General features: G+C 53.2%; 1 long non-coding RNA gene across 2 annotated transcripts in view; it reads left to right on the top strand.

Annotated features, from left to right (window-relative positions):
• LOC109387607 (uncharacterized) overlaps positions 1-3,586 on the top strand; it is a 14,127-nt gene extending 10,541 nt beyond the window's left edge. Inside the window, exons 1-4 of one of the 2 annotated variants that reach the window (XR_002125044.1) lie at positions 50-86; positions 1,100-1,205; positions 2,378-2,461; positions 3,171-3,586. This is a non-coding gene — a long non-coding RNA (uncharacterized LOC109387607). Of the gene's footprint in view, positions 1-49; positions 87-1,099; positions 1,206-2,377; positions 2,462-3,170 lie in introns of those variants that run through there. The other variant, XR_002125043.1, reaches the window with a different exon arrangement.
• The last annotated feature ends 700 nt before the right edge of the window (positions 3,587-4,286 follow it).

The raw sequence follows: 4,286 nt of genomic DNA, 5'->3' as shown, positions 1-4,286 counted from the left end.
GATGTCCTGAATGTCATCAAAATGTCTTCCTTTCAACATTTCCTTTGTCTTGGAGTAAAGAAAGAAGTCATTGGGGGCCAGATCAGGTGAGTAGGGAGGGTGTTCCAATACAGTTATTTGTTTACTGGCTAAAAACTCCCCCATAGACAGTGTCGTGTCAGCTGGTGCATTGTCGTGATGCAAGAGCCATGAATTGTTGGTGAAAAGTTCAGGTCGTCTAACTTTTTAACACAGCCTTTTCAGCACTTCCAAATAGTGAACTTGGTTAACTGTTTGTCCAGTTGGTACAAATTCATAATGAATCATCCCTCTGATGTCCAAAAAGGTTAGCAACATCGCTGCAACAAGTTCGAGAACTTAATTGTCAGACCTCGTGTATGTGGGCAAATCCCATCACCCCACTGGCCCCGCTGGTTGCAACTGTCCATTTCATGGGCTCCATCCTCCAGCAGAAAACATGCATTTCCAGGGCAGGCTGGGTGTCTCCAGCTCCCAGCACAGCACTATACACAGTTGCTACAGGAAAAAAAAAAGTGAATTAACGTAAGGGATGACACATTAGAATAAAATTATCTTTTATAAATTATTTTTTAAACAAGCTGACAGAAATAGAAATTAATCTAAGACACCCAGGCCCCTGCCAGATAAAACCAGATTCCTAACAGAAACCTGGGAAGAAAATGCTACACCCAGCGGGATCAGCCACTGTCCCAAGAAGGAAGCTTCCAGCTTATGACATGGAAGCAACTGGAAAAGTGAGCCTCATGGGGGCTCAGGCCAGGCCAGAGGTGGCGGGGACAGGAGCAGGTGGAGCAGGCGGCCACTACGGAAGGAAGGGACTGCAGGAGGCGACTGTGACATTTCCAGGCAGCAAACCCAGGAGGGCACGAGGGGCTGAGGACCTGCTGTCTCTCCTGCCTCCTGCTGCGAGAAAGGCTGTGCTGGCGAAAGTCCCACAGCTGCCCACGTGCCTCGTGTGGCCTCTTTTCTCGGTGCCCAGGGAGGAATCTGTGGGCTGGGCCCACCGCAGTCCTTCTCCGGACACCCTGTGTGAGTCAGCCTGAGGTGTGGCGCTCACGTTACTGTCCTGTTCTTCCAGGCTGTCCCAGGAGGTGTGGAACAGGGACCCTGAGAAGGAAGGACCAGAGTTTGCCAACGAGAAGATGGAGCCTGGAGAGAGCAGATGCCTGGCCCTGCGTCTTGTGGTAAAGCCACAGCCCCAGCCTAGATCTCCATAAACACACAAGTGCACAGAGAACACACTGCTTTGGGCGCCCAGAAGAGTAACCCAGTGTCTGCGGCGTACACGCTTAGCAGCCACGAGCAGTGCATGCTGCCTTCACCCCCTTTCACAGAAGAGGAAACTGAGGCAGGAGCAGCGACTTGCTCTGCCCAGGGCCCGGGGTGTCTCATCCTAGTCTGCAGGGGTTGGCATCCCGCTGCTGGCATCCTGCTGGTCGGGGAAAGGACTGTGAGTCATCTCGGGGACATCTGAGTGGGAGAATTTAGCTGCTTACTGCGCCAGACTTGTGACATGTGATAAAACAAAACAAAACAAAACAGAGCCCTCAGATTATCTGATTTGTGGTTTAATTATGTGCCTTTGGAGATGATTTCGGGACTCAGGATTGAAGCGGAGGCACAGGCTTCTGTGACGCCCTCGGCTTCCAGGGTTCTGTGCGGGCTCCTTACATGCCCCCCTCCCCCCACCCCAATAGCCACCTGCCCAACGTGCTCAGCCTCCCTCCCAGAAGGGCAGGGTGCCCAGGACCATGCAGACAGCAGTTCCCCACATGTGACCCTGCAGCCGTCCCTGGACACAGCCATGCAGTGGCCACGGCAGATCCCGGGGCAAGAGACCTCAGATGGTCGGGGTGTCACATGACCTCAGCTGCACTGGCCACTCTGGAAGGCCGTGACTGGGCCGGAATCAGGACGGTGGGCAGCTCCTGCTGCAGTGAGGAGGGTGGAGGCCTCCAGTCTGGGAGAAATTTGGGCCCCGAATGCTGGACTCTTGGCAGCAGGTCACGCTCCCTGAAGCAGAGTAGCTGGCAGGGCTGGGTATCGGGCCGTGCTTTGTGGATTTGCATGTAATTCGCAGTCTGACTGAGCATCTTAGCAGGCACAGACCCCTGCCACTGTCCTCTCCCTTGCCTCTGCCTGTATCCCCAAACTCACCCCTCCAGTCCTCTCCCCCGCTAACCCGCATACCCTCTGCTCTCCAGGAAACATACTGCTCTGCTCTCAGACTAGCCCCTCTTTCTAGTCACCAGCTCCAAGGGGGCCCAGCTCAGGTCACCTACCCCCCAAAGCCTCTCCCAGCCCTTCCTCGGTGCCTTGGACGTGGCTGTATCTTGACCCCCACATCCCTGTGCAGGTGGAGCTGAGAAGCAGCTGGTGAGGGTCATGGTTTGCGCTTCCCTCAGCCTCTACGGAGCATGTTTGCTGGGGGACCTGGGAGGTAAGTGCCCACACCACCCAGCTGGGTTTTAGCTCACCTCTAATCCACGCACCCCTCAAACACCAGCGGGAATCCCAGCCTGCTCCTGCTGGGAGGGGGCAGATGGAGAGGGGCCAGTCAGAGTCCCCAGAGACACCACCCTCAGGAGACAAGGCCAGAAAATGAGATGAATAAAACACCTTCAGCTGCCCTAAGACCGAGAAGTAACAGCCAGGATGCTGCTGACCCAGATCAGTGATTCCCAAACCTTTCAGTCTTAGGAACCCTTCTATTAAAAATTCTTGAGGACCCAAAGAACTCGTGCTCTCCTGGTTATAGCTACATGTATTTTCCATGTGAGAGATGGACATCGAGGGATGTTTAAAATGTTGGTGTATTTATTAATTTAAAAAGCGCAATAAGCTCAATACGTGTAAACCTAAATGACTTATTCTTCATGAAAGCAAAATGTTTTCCGAAGCAAAAGTTAGGGAGTAGAGTGACATCGTTTTCTCTTTCTGCAAATCTCCGTCGTGTCCGGTGTGACAGAGCCTGACGGGCTCTGGCGTGCGCGCCTGCATCCAGGCTGTGGCAGCATGTCACTGTGGGTGACGCGTGTACAGAAACGTAGGTCCCACACGTGCATACATGTAGCTGTAGAATGCGAGAGTGTTTTAATAGATTGTTCAGTTAACTATGGGTATTCTTTTCTAATCTACACCAAACTTAGCATGCGCTCGTTTGTCAAGGCTCCTTGCGCGTGGACTCTGATCCTTCTCTCTCGGCTCCGTGTGAAGAAAAGGCAGCGTGGGTCTAATTGAGTAACCCTTTGCACACGTGGTCTCATCACCTCTCACACCGGCTCTTTGGAAAACGCTTTCAACCGAGTTATGAACACCTTCCGAATACTGACACATCACCGTACCAACATCAGACAATCACGTTCTTTAATATCCCCGCTTATGTCATCAGAAAAGGGTTTGAATCCTGGGACGCTGCCATCCTCCCAAGGACAGACGCGAGTTTCCCGAAATTCTAGTTTTTCTTGCTTGCTATCTCTCATGTTGTCACTGCTCATAAGCACTGCCAGCTGTTTCTTTTGAGATGACAGTTTGCTTTGTTAATTTTTATGAAAACGCCTGCCAATACCCGGTCTGAATAACCACAGTCTGCGTTTCAGATGTTCTTTCAAGTAAAAATGCTGTTTCACCAAGAAAACGGTTAGTTCAGCTTGTAACTCAAACAGTTTCACAAGTGCATTTCCTGGGACAGCCCCAGGGACCTCTGGGGGCTCCTTGAGATGGAGTCGTGGGCTGAGGGTGAGGGGTCTTTGAGTGCAGACCCGAGCCTCTAGCTCAGGGCCCAGGAAGCCGGGCTGCCCCTTGCTGTGGCCAGGCCTCTCACGTCTGTCCTGCAGGAGGAAGCCCTCTGCTGAGGCCTCCAGTGTGGCCCGTTCGGCATCTCTGTCCGGCTTTGACCCTTCTCATTTTCGCCAAATGCAGGGGTCCTGCCTTGAGGTTGAGTCTGACTCACCCTACAGGCTCTGAACTGCCCTCCAGTTCACCCTTCGCTCCTGCCAGTCCTGATCTGGGGTAAAGCCAGCCTCCCAGTGTGTATGTCAGTGAAGCCGACTTGTGAAACTTGGGTGTCTGTCAACAACCACTGGTGAGCAGCTTGACCTGCCAGGACCTGGGGGCGGTGGGCAATTTGAGGGGTCCCGGAGGCACATGGGTGTTGACTTGGACCTGGGTTCCCAGCTCTGCTGCCTCCTGCTGCTCTGAGCTCTGAACCTGTTCTTGCGTCTCCGACACACGGATGCTAAGACGTGTCTTTGAAGGTGGTGTGC

Source organism: Hipposideros armiger, unplaced genomic scaffold (genome assembly GCF_001890085.2).
Source record: "Hipposideros armiger isolate ML-2016 unplaced genomic scaffold, ASM189008v1 scaffold_164, whole genome shotgun sequence".
Lineage (NCBI taxonomy): Eukaryota > Metazoa > Chordata > Mammalia > Chiroptera > Hipposideridae > Hipposideros > Hipposideros armiger.
Note: the sequence above shows the minus strand (reverse complement) of the source record. Positions and strands in the feature narration are given on the sequence as shown.